This window comes from Lutjanus erythropterus, chromosome 18 (genome assembly GCF_056507025.1).
Source record: "Lutjanus erythropterus isolate fLutEry1 chromosome 18, fLutEry1.hap2, whole genome shotgun sequence".
Taxonomy (NCBI): Eukaryota; Metazoa; Chordata; class Actinopteri; order Lutjaniformes; family Lutjanidae; genus Lutjanus; species Lutjanus erythropterus.
The window spans coordinates 2,228,364-2,244,662 of NC_139334.1; the positions used below are offsets into that span (position 1 = coordinate 2,228,364).

The following is a 16,299-nucleotide window of genomic DNA, read 5'->3' on the forward strand; positions in this document are numbered from 1 at the left end:
TGTAGCCCTTTTAAAAAGAACAATTTCTGCCACCATTTGGTATCTGTAGCTAGGCTTGGGAGACTCAAGAGTAGCCACTGGCAACATTTAGATGAAACGGTGTTGAGCTGAATACATGGGCACATTTTAGTTAATAAAATATTACAATATTTTCTTTTATTTGTTGGTGTATAGGCTACACATATTTACACAAGACTAACTTTAGGTCTACAGCAAAGATAAATGAAAACTAAAGTGTTAACATTTAGTTGTCGGAGCCACAGGTTGCTGACCCCTGGTCCAACCACTTATCCTTTGGCAGGTCGCAGGAAGCTGGAGCTGATCCCAACCAACATCGGTTGGGATGCAGGGTTTAGACCGGTCGTTGGTTCATCACAGGGCTTACAGACACAAACAACCAGTGCTCAGGTATGGGCAATTTAGAGCTACTAACAAGTTTTTCACAGCAGCCATATTAATATGAAGTAGTACAGTAAACACAGGTGTTACCAATGATACTAATTAGCAGAGTCTTTCCAGTGAGCCAACATGCGCAGCAGCAGCACTCTGACTCTGTTTGACCTGAATTAGTATCATTGGTAACACCTGTGTTTACTCTGCTATTTTGTGTCAAAATGGCTGCTGTGAAAAAGGTCTATTAACCTGCTTTGTCTTTGGACCGTGGAAGCAAGTTGGAGCGCCCAGAGAGAACCTGCACAGAAAAGGCCCCAGCCAGCTGCCGGGTTCCAGGCCAGGTCAGATGGCAACGTACACATTTATATCTTCCCTCTGGGATGGCGAGCTCACGACCTGCGCTGCTCTGACCGGCCTGTACTCGTTGTCTTTGTTGGCTTGGGTTGGTTAGGTTTTGGTAAGAGGAGTGAGATTGGGTTTGGTAGGGCTGGTCATGCTTTTGCTATCCTGGAAAAAAAAAAATCACCCATTGTACTGTCCCTTGTGTTACTCCTCTGAGTAAATCTTAAGCTTAGCTTCATAGATCCCTACACAACACAAGGCTGAAACCAGATACTATTCAGCCTTTTCCACAGGAGACGTGATGTTACAGCAGCTCAGGTGGGTCAATAACTTTAACTGCTGCTGTCCACTGTATCATGTGCTTTGTGCTGCGCCATCATTGGTCTTATTAGTTCCACCTGTGAGTTCCCTGCTTCCACAAGTCAAAATGTCCGCTGTGAAAAAGCTTTGCTGGGGTTTGATGGTAATAACCACTGTTACATACAGTGGTTATACATAAAGTGAAAGTATGCAGTTTGTTTACTTAAAGAAAAAATCTGTTAAATGAGTGTATATTGTGACATAAAACAAACAAGAAGTGAAGTGAAAGGACGTCTTCTAAGATGACTTTTCATATACAATATTAAAAGAGAAATATTTAATATTTTTATTGTGCTAAATCATAAAATTACCATGATGTCAGCAGAGACTGGGGAGGAAGATACAGGGGGTGGGACAACACACTTCAACTGTAGATCATATATTAAATTAGGATTCAGCACATTTAATATGTCTTTTGTGGCTCTGACTTGCTATTTGGACTGCAGTACTCCTTTTTGAACACTAGGGTCTTACATATTGCTCCTTTAAATAAGATTAATAGATGTACAAAGACGTTGTGGCTGGCTTTGTTTTTGCTTTTTATATTCATGTTTTTTTCTCCTGAATATTGAGTGCACCTGCCTGCCAGTGATCATATAGCATATCTGAGTTTAATTTGGAAAATGGAGTGAATTTATGACGTCTGAATTAGAGGGGAGGAGGACGCTCTGCGGGGCTGCAGCACTGCTTTGTGATTTAGGCTGACAAGTCAGGTGAGACGCTCCCAGTGTCCCCCAAAGTGCCTCTGTTGTCTTGGTCATTTTGTAGGACGAGTCGACTCTCCATCATGCATTCACCTGGCGATTTTTGTTTCTCTCTGAAGTAGCCTCGGCTGCATACCAATCATGTTATGTCATGAGTGCACTAGTAAAACAGAGAATGCAGCATCTAAAAAGAGCTGTTTTTAATAGCAAGTATATAAATATTGCACTTAGACTGTGGCTCACATCCAGTCTCAGTGCTCGCAGTAACAGCTGAGTGAGAGTCGGCCATGATGGAGGTGATGGAGCATGAGTTCTTGCTCCCCTGGTGGGTGGGGGCGTGGGGGGGCATCCACGGCGATGAGAAGTTTTTCCAGTTAATGATGAGCTCCTCAGTTTGGCTCAAGTTACCATGGAAACTTATCCCACCAGACTAACCTGGTCCTGGTCAGCGTTACAGCGTGACAGACTGAAACACCCCCCCTCCCCCTCCCCCAAGCTCCCCCCTGACAGTTCCTCCTTACTGCTGAACTGTGAAGTCAGTTTACTGCTCTTATTGTGTGTCGAATCTGAACTCAATTCCCAAACTAAAGCAGGGCTTCTCAAAGTTGTGGTGACTGAGTGCCAATTTAGGGAGGCAGTATATGACTGAGGGCGGTGAACCTGTCTTTGGATTTGTGATCCGTCTCATAATGGCATTTAACGAATTACCTTGCAATCAGATAAGACATCACTTTCTTTCCCCCGAGGTCCACAAAGAAATAGTTGATTAATTTCTCCTGAAACCTCTTTTTTCTCATCATCCATACACCGTTCCTTCTGTGGTGGCTTCTCTATCTGACTGAAAGTTTCCATGAAACAGCTGACGAAGTGCTTATTACGGACATGTTTCCTGTAAAACAGCCATCTAGGGAAGCACTTGTCACGTATATATGTGTGTGTATATATATATATATATATATATATATATATATATATATATATATATATATATATATATATATAACTATGGTGACTATGGTATGGTATTTTTTTGTACCAAATGAAGATGTGATTTTTTTGTACACATTTTGCTTTTAAAAATTATTGCACCTCCTGTACTTTGAAAATTGCATAAAGTCATATTGCAGTTTCCATAAAATTTCAAATTAGTGTGCTGCCCTATTTCTCATTACTGTGTTGTATTGGGACACTCACCAAGCCAAAGCACCTGTGTCTGAAGACCTGGAAATCAGACTCAACAATCAGCTATCTTGACCTGCAAAAAATCCTGCATATTCTACCTTAAACATCACAGTTCTATCCATTTTTTTAAATGTAAAACAATGTGATTTGTGCTTGAAAAAGAAACTTCTGGTCAGCTTCAACTAGATTCCACTTCTGTAAACCCATCAGTGACTATGAACAAGCCTGCACCAACACAGTTTTGGACGGCAGTAAATCCATCTTGGTACAAATCACCATGGGACTCATTTGTTGTCAGATTTATTTGGTAGTAGACACATTTTGTCTGACCTTGGATTTGCCCTGAGGGTGTGTAAGATGAGGGACAGCTGTCCGACGTATTGATCAGAGGTCCCGAGGGAGACGTCTTCCTGTCATGCTACCAGCACCTCCTGGCCTGTGGGACTGTAACTAATGGTGGAGAAGAGATGTGAGCTCATTACCAGAGCTCATGGTTTAAGTGTGGTGAGACGAGTTCAGCCGAGGGAAAAGAGAACCATGTCGATTTCCAGATGATTGCAGATGACTGGTTACCCCGGGCCACCGGTATTGGTGGCTAACCATTCATGAGCTGTTTTATAAAATGTCAGTGTTCAACCAAAGCCATAATTGTGCGAATGAACACCAGACTTTTTTGCAGATTGAATAATGCATTTATGAGTGTGCATGAATAATGAATTGCATGCATAATTCAACCCACGGCGACAATAGTTCAAACTTTTTAGCTGTACAACATTTTAAAGCATGCTGTGTTTTGTCATCACATTTTCTCTCACTGTCACGGACAGATGGAAAGGGGCGCTAATAACGGCTCCGGAAACGGGAACTTTTAGCAGCCCCGCTCGAGCCGCCCCGGAGTCGTGGCTCTTGACACGGCGCTGATGTTATGCAGAACATCCGCGTAATCAAAGAGGAGATGTGTCAGTCCACCTACGGCGGTGCAGCTGGATGAGCTCCATCTACAAGGCAGCAGCTGAGAGGTTAGTCAGACACTTGAACTGATACATTTCACGCAGGTATGGAGGGAAAGTTACAGAAAATTGAGTGACACTATATTGTGTTGAACAAAACTGAGAAAAAGAAAAGAGAGTGGGAAGATTAAAGGGACAGTTCACCCCAAAATCATGAATTCATTACCGAAAAAAATTCAACTTTTTAATGTCCTTTATGAAATAATAAATCTAATGTGTACAGCCTTTTTTGTTCATATAAAATTCATTTTTCCTTTGAAGTGAACCGAAGTTTTATCACATGAGCGATGATGTACTGTCCTCTGGCCCTCACGAAACAGTGTCTTTCACTCATGCAGACCATTGAATGAGCAAAATCACAAAAATCACCCAAAATTAACAACCAGCGATGGTAATTACGTGAGTAAGAACTGGTCAGCCAGTCTGCTCCCATTGGTTGATGTGAACATTTCAAGTGACACTTGTGGTCCTGGAAAACAAGTGATCGTACATATTATTAGCCTGTTGGTCTTAAAATCCAAAAATGGGAATTATGACTAGACGAGGTCTGAGAGCACAACTCAGCACCCTCTGTTCCCATTAGCTCAGGGTCAGAGATATCCAAACCAGATCAGTTACGTCTTCTTCATTCAGAGGGACAAGACAAACACCTGTCCAACATCAGCCACCATAGCAACGCGATCAAATTGTTCCCTTATTTATGTAAAGGGAGAAGACAGCTGCATCTACTGTCCAGAAGGGAGACACTATGTCTGTACAGAATCAGTGTGGGCCTCTCAATGATTCCAAGGCCCTATTATGAAACCTAAAATTGGAAAATTCCTAAACAATAATGTTTGTCTACAGAAAAAGGGGTTTATTTAGGTTGTTGTGGCTGCTTGACATCCCCTGTGGTTGGATTGTCAATTGGGCAGTATTAAATAATTTGAAATTGTGGTTATTGTGACAGCCCTAGCTGTCCTCCTAGGCTGAGCTGTAATGTTAGCACCACTCTGGCAGCTAATGCAGTGATACAGTTGGTGGGTGTAGTCCAGTAAAAGAAAATTGTTCCTACGTGAAATTGCTTACAGCAAGATTATTTTGAGTAACTGGGTCATGATTCCTGAAAAGAGACCTTGCTTTTGAGTTGTTCAAATTGATTTTTGGTGCTTTGAGTTCCACAAGCTGAGTGCCATCAATATCCTTTATATTAGAGATAAGGCAGACATCTCTATAGCCACTATTTCTGAAACTTCTACCAAATAACACCCAGCAACTGTATCAAAGAGCAGAAGGAAGCGTGCATCTACTCACGGTCGGGAGGCTTGTGCTCGAAACGCGGGATGTAAACGTCAATGACATCCCTCCAAGCAGAGATGTAATGTTACCACCAATGAGCTTTGACCAGCACAAGCCGAGCGCCAACTAGTTCAATTATATTTGAGAAAAGTCAGACATCTCTATGGATGATATCTCCCAAACTCTGCAACTTACACCAAAACAATCCAGATGAAGAAAATAAGACTGTGTATTTCTGATTTTGGACTGAACTCTCAAAGGAAAAATTAGAGAATATCAAGCAAAACCAAGCATCCTGAATAGACAAAACATTTTGTGTCTGCTGTTTTTTGACAAAATACAGAGACATTATCCAACTTGAAAGGAAATATAATGACTAGATTTTATTTGCTGATGCAAAAAAGCAGAGAAATGATCCCTTCCTCCTTAAAAGACGCTTGTTTTATAACTCTGGGCTGCATGTATTCAGGCCAGTGTACTAACTATTGCATCATTAGATTGTTGCCAACAGATCTGTTACTGACTCACTTACTTAATGAGGGGATTTGTGTTTTGGTGAGAAAATGCGTGGCAGACAGTGCGCTCTGTATCCCTCACAACAGGACACCTCTCTTATGTAAATGAGGTCTTTGGAAATGTTTTCTCTTTTAATGATTTGCCATGTGATGATGTTGGCTGTTGTTGCCTTCAAATGTCTTGTAGGTCCACACAGGCTGGACACCGGTTGGTGCAGGACCCTTAAATCAGTCAATCAAAATTCAGATGCACTGCAGCCGTGGCCAGATTTACCTGCCGGCGGCCTCGGGGCAAAAATAAGCTGCTGGGCTCCTATTAAACCCTGTTTCTCAACCTGTCTGAGCAAAATGGACTTCTATTTTTCAGGTCATCCAGTCTTGTCTTATTGAAAGAGCATTTTATATTTTTTTTAGTTCTACTTTACTCACAATTGGCCTTTTTTTTTTCTTCTGGTGCCCACAAAACAACGCAAGAAATCAAGTGCACAGGGACCCCTGGTAGGAGGATCCTATTTTATGTGACCCCCTTGTGTGTTGCAGGTGAACGTATGGCCTCTGTTAAGTCGCCATTGCTTTTTAAATGACATCTGTTTTTGGTCTCAGCAGGTGATGTGAAATGGAGGTAGAAAAGAAAAGAAACAACCAAAGCCAAAAAGACAGAGTTGGGCGTGTAACCAGTCAGAGCGCCTTTCTTCTCCTCAGTCAATACTCCTGTGATGTTTTTACTGAAGTCGTCTGAGTTCTTTTAGTTTCTTTCATTCCCCGACTTTTTCACTTTGTATTCTCAGTTTGCCTTTTCATTTTCTCAGAGATTATTTCCTGAACAGCATCAGCATCCATGCTGCACTGCCTGTGTATACATTTTCTGGATTAGTACGCATTACACTCATTCTGATGAGATCTAATTTGGATTTGTCAAAGGTAAAGAAATAAAGAAAAACAATGGTACACTGGTTGTGCTTTTGTAAAACTATACATTTTCTGGTTGGAATCAGTCATCTTATCCCTGAAGTTATTGACATTGAGTCTAAGGCAGGCAGTTGATGAAGGCACTAAAACTAAGTATTTTCTATTTATTCTACTTTCTACTTCTACTCCACTATATTTCAGAGGAAAATATTATACTTTTTACTTCACTTCATTGATTTGATAGCTTTAGTTACTTAACAAATAACATTTATTGCATACAAACCATTTAAGAGCTTATAAAATATGATGCTTTGTTATAAATTATGGCACAATGTTAGGACTGAACATTTTTAAAGAAATATCTAATTGCAATTATTTTGATAGATACTGTAATTACGATACAATCTATGATTTGTGATATTAGAGGAAAGGATCATTTTTACACCATTGTTCTCGTTTTCATTGAAAAACACATTGTGTTTTTTTTTCAGGGATCTGTACTAAACAAAGATATTTTATGAAGTCTAGAGAATGATGTGCGCCATGAAAACTCTGCAGCAGCACAATATTTAATTAGGGTCTTTCTTTTTCTCCCTCTTTAATCACATTTTTGAGGGGCTAAACATGTTGGATGGCACATGAAACTTGCCACACACATTAGTCATGGTGATATAGCTTCTGGCAGTTGGCATGACGCCCTCTAAAAAAGCAGCCCCCTGTGACACATTTCGCCGAAATGCATGAAAATTGGTACGCACATGTATCATGCCGGACGGTCCCATTCAGGACCAATATCATCCACATCTGGTGGAAAATCACATAAAACGTCTTCAGCCATCTGGCCTTCATCAGCGTGGGACGCCTCTATCACTGTACACTGCATCTGTACAAGTGCAACGATGGAAAACTTGACAGGCATAGCAACAGTAACTAAGCAGGGCGGAGCTTAGCGAAGGGTCAGTTGTGGTGCAGCTAATAGCCATTTTTCACAACAGCCATTTTTACATGAAATTGTGTAAACACGCCTGTGTTCACCCCACTATTTCATATCAATATGGCTGCTGTGAAAAAGAACTATTTTGCTTTAATCTGGTTACTCGGCCTCTGTAATATCTATTTTAACTAACTTAGAAGAGAACTCACACACAGCTGGTGCCTGAACAGTTCCTCCACTGCTGACTAGGTGCTGCTATACAGCAGGATGCATGTGAAAATGGATATTGATCAATAACACAATAAAATCAGGACTAATAATAGGAACCAGATCATGTGGTGGGAAAACATTTAACCCATTCAATAACACAGTGTAGAAAAGCATAAATCCATACATCTCTCTCCAAGCAGCTGTAATATTTCATTTCTTCAGCCTGTATGAATGCATGGAATGGCAGCATAGAAAAGTTTTAACTCGCCTGCTGGCTTCAAATATTATTACCTTCATGCTCCTATTTCCTGTGTAAATGTATGTAATAAGGTGATCCACCAGTCTCTGGAGGCGATCACAGTCCCACAGTACCGCTGCTCTCCTGTCAGCGAAACCCTCGGCGGGAACTCCCCCATGAATCTCCATAAGCCCCCGCGAGCTTTGTCCCATTTCAGCTGAGCAAACCGCGGGAGATGACGGGGGCAGAGGGCACCGCTAGATGTGCTTCCACTGCCAATGGGAAATGTCAGTCCTGCTCTCACAGACCAGGAATAACAAATAGCCTCTTGAGTGTCTGAACAAGCGACGGTGGCTGCAGCAAACTGCACCACCCCACCACCCCACCTACCCCTCCTTCCATGTCTGTCCGCGGAGAATTATGCATGACATGAGAGAGAACAGCCTCCTGCTACCTGGGAAAATTTATCTCATCCTGTGCTTGAAGACATTTTGACAAGAGTATCTTACATATTTCATCACATTTCTCAGGGAATGCAGTCAGTACCAACATCAAGAGCCATAAATAGAAAAGGTCTGACATTATTTACTCTCGCTCAGAAAGCTGAACATCGCCTTATTATTTATGTCACAGTGCATCAGCAGAGTGGGGAATAATTTTTCTAATTTAATTCAACATTTTTCATCTGAAACCCCCTACACGTACACTTTCCCAGTGTTGGTTTTCACTCAAAACTGTCCAACATGTCCAATTTATTTCCTCGCGACTTCAAAAATGTTGCCAGAAGTCACCTCAAGCGACTGCAAGCACTGTTTCTAAAGCTTTCAAAAGTGTCAACTGGCACAGATGCATGCAAGTTTGTCTATGTTGAATGTGTCATTTTGAGTTGGACAGAAAAATTACATTGATTCTACACTCACTCTGACCACACTGTCCTTACCATCGCCTGTCACCGCCGTGTCTGCCCACAAGGACTGAGAGAAGATCTGAAAAGTTCTGCTTAAAACACAAATGTCGGCCGATATCCATCACTCAATTCTGTTCAATTAAGCTTATTGTAGAATATAAATTGTGCTGTGGGACCATTTATCTTGTGTGAGGTGTTCGACTATATTTCTCTGAAGTGCTGACACCTCATTTTGGAATAAAATTTCCTCTTATTAATATAAAACACATTTGTCTTTCTCACACTGAGTCCTGGGCTCTGATGAATCGTTTAGTCCAGTTTATTTCATTCAAAGACTGAGTTTAAAGGGATAGTTTAGAGTTTCTGAGGTGGGGTTGTATGAGGCACTTCTCCACAGTCAGTGTACTACTTGCAGTGGATGGCGGTCGGCACGACTCCAGAAGGAGTCTCGTTGTTGGAAGCTAACAAATGTGCTGCTGTGGACGGGGTCAGCTGCGAAATGTATTTTCACCACCTATAAAATCAATAACGGTTTAAATGTACGCTACATTTAGAATATTTTCATTACTTTACCTTGTGATCAGACAGCCGTTTCAAGCAGGAAACTGTCATTATATAAGTCCATTCCAATGGCAAAAACAGTCATTTTACCTGGCAGAACATGGGAGATTGTAGGCGACCACTTCCTTGTTCTGTTTGTTTGTTTGTGGTATTGTGTGATTTTCGTGAATCCAAACTAACCATTTTAATCACCAAAGCCAAAAAATCATAATAACCAACTAACTAACTAAGGTCGAGGCAGCACTAAACCAACACGTGAGGTAAAATCACTGTTTTTGCCAAAGAGTTTGGTTGGTTTAGAGGCAGAGATATTTGGCTTATCTAACTTCAGTTTCCCATCAGAAAAGGCTGTCTAACAGAAAGGTAAAGTGGTAAAAACATTCTAAATATACTGTACACAACTGATAGTGTTTTTTAGGCTTCCAAAATACATTTTGCTGTTGACCCTGTCCACAAAAATGGGGGAAGGTAATTTTTTGGCTATGGATAAGTACCTCATGCAACCTCATTTCAAAAATCTGCACTACCCCGTTAATATCAGACTGCTAACAGTGGCTCTTGGTGCTTTTGCTGCTTATTAGATGGAGTGGTCACGCAGAGTGACACGAATATGGGACATCTGATTAGCGATGGCCTAATTTCAAAAGTGATTCATCCTTTAAGAGCAGAATCCGCAACTTAATTACTGACATCAAAACTTCAATGTCTTCATTGAATGTACTAATTAATAGCTGTTTCATACTCAAATTTTATTTGCTTGTCAGTAATTGTTCTATAATATCCCCTGGCTGTTACCTGGAAAGTTGCATATAAGCCTAAACCAGCGTTTACGCCCCCGACCCCACCATTTTTTTTTTTTTTATCAAACATTAACGAGGATAGAGGGAGTAAATGACCTAATGAAGTTGTTTTTTGTTTATTTTTCCTACATAAATCTTATTCATTCAACTTCCTCTCCATGTCCCCCTAGGACAGACTCACTGGCCTAAAAAAAAAAAAAAAAAAGAAAAGAAAAGAAAAGCATCTTGTATGAAGTAGGGGATAATTTCTAAGCTTTATTTTGCATGAGATAACATAATCCAATTAATGTTTCTTTTCAAGTTGGATAATGTCACTATATTCTGTCAATAACAGTGGACACAAAGTTTTGTTTGATCTTCTCAAATTTTCTTCTGGTTCACCCCAAAATTTTATCCATCTTGACTGTTTCAGAATTTTGGAGATATCAGCTCCAAAAACTGTTGTCTCTTTACAAAAATTAAAAAAAATAAAATAAAATAAAGATGATAAATAATACTAAAGGCCATGGAAAACGTGTATTTTTGACTTTAGGGTGAACTGTCCCTCTCAGTTTCATTCCTGCCTGGTAGGAGCAATTTATGCATTTATGGATTGTGTCTATGAATAATTCCTGTATTTGAATGACTGCATGATGGAAGAGATACCAGCTTATAGGCTTATGGACAAATAAACTATTTAATGTTGTATAAATGTATATAAATTCTAAATGTTATCAAAACATTTACAACCAAAATGCAGCTGCAGCAATTAAATCCTGTAAAATACCTGATTTATCTTATAAGTTAGTTGATTTGAAAATAAAGGATTCCAAAGGAAGAGGAGTGATGGGCCTTTTAATGTTTCTTCATTTTTATCTTTTAAGCACTGGGACTTTTTGGTTTTATTTTGGCAATGGGGAACTTTAAATGGTTGTATTTTGCATTAATTTAATTTAATTTTTTTTTAAATACGTGTTTTACAAAGAATTTTTATCAGCCTATCTACACTATCAGGCAGGTGCATGAAGTGGTACCGCCTGTCATCACCTCCACCGCCCCTTCAAGTGGATCCGTCCATCCCAATGTTAGAGGTCAAGAGGGAAATACTCAATAATGAAGCCAACACGTGGAGTTTGAATCCAAAAAAACAAACGGAATGAATAAAGGACAAAGAGTGTACAGATGTGGAGCGGAAAAGGCCAGATGGACGTTAAAGTTTGTCAAAGACAAACTAAACTCGAGGCTGAACTTCAGTGATATCGACGGTGATTCCGCACGGACCAGAGCCAGGAAAGACACACTGCACCAGGTACAACTGTTTTATGAATAATTTATGTTCATAAAGTCCGTGTTTTTATGTGACACGAGAGCTTGCTGTCAACTGCTCTTTACGCTTTGTTTGTGGCTTAAACGTTGCTCTTATTTGTGGTTGAGAGCGGCGTGTTGCGTTAATTAGCTGCTAACTTTAATTGAGCGCACCTGCGCTGTGAGGCCCGTATTGTTGAGATACAGGTGGATTTATTCTGCTGTTTCTGCTGTTGCAGTGATTTTATGTCTAGTAACTCTCGCTGCCTCCTGCTGTTTTCATTGGCTGGACTAAATTGTTTTCTTATTTTAGTTTCAGAGCTTGAATTCTCACAGGTTTTTCTGCAGGAAAGGACAGGAGGTTGGTCTGGTAGTTTTGCTTTTTTTTTTTTTTTACCCCGAGGAGCGAAGCAGGGGTCTCCTCTGTGCGCTGGGTCTGCCTCATTATAATCCACCTTTATTTATGTCCCTCATGTTTAAAGCTCTTGCTCTTATTTTATTTATTTTTATTTCACGTTCTTTTAAGTTTATTTGTAGTATTGTATTTTATTATATTATTTAAATCTCCCAAATTTCTTACGTTTTTCTTCATTTGATAGCGTTTATTTTAGGCTTGGGAGGTATCAGGGTATTATGGTATATAGAAGTGAGGGTTAAAAATAAAACATAAAAAACTTACAGAAGCAGTCTATTAGCCACATGATGCATCTGTAAGTCATCTCCATTCAACCAAATGATGAGCTGGTATCCATGGCAACAAGTGTCATTGGCTCTACGAATCTATGCTACAATGAGTTCTGTCACCACCCTTTAATGATTTTTTATTTCAGATTAATACCACCATATAAAGGTATGAGGGTATGAAAAAATAGCTCACTCCCAAACTGAGTTTATATCCCTCTATGTGTATCCTTTATGAGTTCCTGTAAATGTTGTGAATACGGTGGGGTCAGAAGGCCAAGGCTCACTATTAAAATTATGGTTATTCAAGCTGATAAGTGGATTTTTAAAGTACAAGCTAGCGAGATGGTAGCTAGTAGTGGCTGTGTTTGCCAGATGCTTAAGCTAACATTAGTGATGTCTCACTTTGCTCTTGATTTATACCCTCCACCCTCATTGCAGGTGGTTCTGTATTTGTTTCAGCTGCAACTACAACTTCAATATTTTTTTATTTCAGATGCCTGATTGTAAATTCTCTTGCACCTCTGCTGGCCATTTTATGTACAGCTAAGCTAACTTCAGAAACTGATGATGAATTCATGATTCACAAATCTCGCAGACTGATGTCACTGCTCACATTTCGCTATGCATTATATTTATTAGCAAGATTGTGTTTTTAATGTTGTGTAATAGTTTGGAGAGCTCTGAAACACTTTTCATCCATCGGTCCATCATGCCTGGAGAGAAACCCTTGATTTGTGAGATGTGTTAGCATTGTTTCTTCATTGTGCAAATGTTAAAATTACTTTAACAAGATCTGTCACAGGTCTGGGGGTTTGTCAGTTGGTCATGTCTGGCTCTGTCTTCACATACAGCTATTATCTCATTGGTTGTGCTTTGAAAGGTCCGCAGCAAGCAAGGTCAAAGTTGAAATATTTTCAACTCCAAAGGTGCTGCCTAGATGGGCGCCACCGCTCTCTCCATATAAGCAATGAGACAGACAGCACAAAGTGGTTTTATGGCTGATCATGTGTGGGGATCTTCAGCATACTGCTCTGTCAGAAGGAGCCCCATGGCCCCTTGATGACATCACATTGATCAAGTGACTCACACAGACAAAACAGTGATGAATTCAGACGTGTGGTGCACCGTTTGACTTTTATATCGGAATAGATAATAATGAGCGGGATAGAACATGATGAATATGTATGTGAGCACTGAAAACAAGGATACTGTGGTGAAAACCAGGACAGCCAGATAGACCTTTAAAGGGATAGTTCACTCAAATAAGAAAACTCAGTCATAATCTACTCACCCTCATGCTGATTGAAGGCCCGGTTTAGTTTCACAGGAAAACAGTGTTACAGAATTCCACTGGAAGTGAAAGTGCTTGTCTGTTGTAATCCAAGTCTTCTAAAGCCCTGACATGCCATTCACTTGTGTGAATCAGGGTGCTTTTATGTGCATTTTAGTCACTGGAAACTAACACCTGTGTTTGGCCTACAGTTTCATATCAATGTGGCTGCTGTGAAGAAGGTCTTCTTAATAGTGAATGCTAAAAACTGGGGCATTTTAAGTTTTTTCAGATATGGACACCCAGCTTTAAACCAGGACAATGTCATACAAACTGGGACATCAGGCCACTGTAGGTTGTTATATGTTTAAATGTGGCACCGTTATAACAGTGTTTCATAAGTGTAATGATACTGATGACGATATGGTCTCTGCGTCACTGGACAAACGGAGCTAATTCAAATCAAAGTCCACTTGGCAGCATCCACTCCAATTAGTTTCATCTGCTTATCAAAATGATTCATTACATTACAGGCTTCATTAGTCACATTATACACTGTTCAGCTGTAAGAATTGTTAATGATAATAGTAATTATCATAAACCAACGAATCCAATGTTTATTAAACTCGGCTAAAGGCTCTAATGTTCAGAGACTTGGCAGATTTTAAAATAGTACAAATTATGTAAAAGGTTGAAAATAAATATTTATCTTTAAGACATGATTTGCAACATTGGGGTGTCAAACTTAATCACAGAAGGGGCCAAAATTTAAAACCGTCTAAGTTGCAGGCCAAACAGGATTAACATTTCTTGAACAGGTTAGAAATATGAATTTGAACAGCCAGAATGCAACAACGTTTTGCTCAATAAAATAAATAAAATTTAAACTAATTTTTCTTCAACAATAACATAAAGCAAAATGAGAATATTTCAGCTCAGAATATTTAAGCTCACATATCCGATCAGCAACAGTATTTCTGTGAGGCTTACTTTTGAAGATGCTTGCTTTTTGTCTGGACACAAGACGTAGAACAATTACAAATCCTGCAGTGCTTCAGAAACTCTCCCTCCATAAATGGCTGGGCTGATTTGGCTGATGTGATCTCTTCTGCCAATATAAATTAACTTTCATGGCAGTTTCACTTTGTCATTTTACTTTTGTGAACATAGCCTTCTGTGACACCAGACTCTCTTTAAACTCTTCTGTCTTCTGTAGCTTCTGCAGTACGTCTGGGTTTTTATACTTGTCCTGATGTTATGTCTCATAGTGCCGTCTTATGTTATATTCTTTCATTACGGCCACATTGGCTCCACAAACAAGGCACACAGGTACTCTGCCTCCCACCTGCTTTGAAAGTCCCTGTTTTTGACATCTACTTTTCGTTTGGCCATTTATTTTGGGGACTAACTTAAGTGTCACTGTAAAAGTGCTGAGTGATGCATTCATCTGCTGATCAGTGTGTCATTAAAGCAGCGGGAGGAGGGGTTGGTGCACAGATCTTGACTTGCCCGGCAGCTGTTGCAGTGCATCTTGGGATTTGTAGTATAAGTGGTGGGAGTGCTATTTACCAGCGGGCCATTCATAATAGACACATGAAATTATCTCACGAGCCGTATATAATTGTGTCGGGGCCAGATGTGAGTTTGACATGTGGGCTCTAAAGCATCACTTTTAGCCCACTAGAAGTGTGTGGTGGTGGCATTTGACATCTTGGGAATGAGACTCAACAATCAACTCACTTTCTGGTGTATTTATGAACAGCTTGGACAAATTCTACTGTACTTTAAAGTACCAAAAATTTATTTATAAAAGTTAACAAAAAACAAATGAACAAAAAAAAAAAAAAACACAATACAATTCGAGAGGAATGTGTCTGAGTCTGAGTGATGCCCGGCTGAAAACAAAGCATTTTCTGTTCTCTCTTATCAAAACAGTGAAATAAAGGCGCCCCTATAGCTCAGTTGGTAGGGTGTGCATCTCTGCAGCGGCCGGCGGTTCAACTCCTGCCATCCCCTCTCTTTCTACCCACTTTCTTGTCATATCCTTGGCTGTCACTGTCAAAATAAAGACAAAAAGCCCCCAAATAATAATAATAATTAAAAAAAGGTAAATAGTTCTTTTTTAACACTTGCCTGGTGAGTTGCCAGATTTACTTGCCCGACATGGCATTTTACTTGCCTCAGCCAATTGTCCTGACTGATGTTAAAATAAATAAATAAATAAATAAATAAATAAATAAATAAATAAATAAAAAATAAAAATCTTATTTCAATGTAAGTTTTGCAATTATTATTATTCTCATGTAACGTTATAGACCTGAAATGCAAATAATGTAACAATATTTAAAAATTATTTAATAAAATGTCTCTCTCTCATATTGTTTTTACTCCAAATAGGATATATGCTGTAGCTGAACAGTTTTTTTTTTCTGTACTGTTTTGTTAGAAGTAATTGTATTATTATTATTGTTATTATCATCATAATTGTTCTTAATATTATTATTTTTTTTTTCATCTCCTCAGCCAATATAATCAGTCAGTCAAAGAGGAACTGTGTCAAAATCTCGCTGCATCTCGCTCTGGTATTACAATGATAATCATTGACTTTTATCTTGTTTTGTAATATGTTTGCATGGAACTGAGAAGTTGTCTGAATTACATCTGCAACAGTAGATTAATTAATTTTAAACCACTAGATGTCAATATTGCTCAGGTTTT

The 16,299-nt window shown here is 39.5% G+C and overlaps 1 long non-coding RNA gene across 1 annotated transcript; it reads left to right on the top strand.

Annotated features, from left to right (window-relative positions):
• Positions 1–528: 528 nt before the first annotated feature.
• Positions 529–6,655, top strand: LOC146310435 (uncharacterized). Its single transcript, XR_014772332.1, has 3 exons — positions 529–734; positions 3,809–4,000; positions 6,388–6,655. It is a non-coding gene; the product is annotated as an uncharacterized LOC146310435 (long non-coding RNA).
• Positions 6,656–16,299: the final 9,644 nt, after the last annotated feature.